The sequence below is a fragment of the Anarrhichthys ocellatus genome, unplaced genomic scaffold (genome assembly GCF_004355925.1).
Source record: "Anarrhichthys ocellatus isolate YVR2014 unplaced genomic scaffold, GSC_Weel_1.0 scaffold1212, whole genome shotgun sequence".
Taxonomy (NCBI): Eukaryota; Metazoa; Chordata; class Actinopteri; order Perciformes; family Anarhichadidae; genus Anarrhichthys; species Anarrhichthys ocellatus.
The window spans coordinates 10,362-10,564 of NW_022281186.1; positions in this window are offsets into that span (position 1 = coordinate 10,362).

A 203-nucleotide genomic window follows, 5' to 3' on the forward strand; every position below is an offset into this window, starting at 1 on the left:
CAACTAAATGCTGCAACTAAATGCTGCAACTAAATACATCAAATAAATACATCAAATAAATACTGCAACTAAATACATCAAATAAATACTGCAACTAAATATATCAAATAAATAGTGCAACTAAATACATCAAATGAATACTGCAACTGAATACTGCAACTGAATACTGCAACTAAATACTGCAACTAAATACATCAAATGAA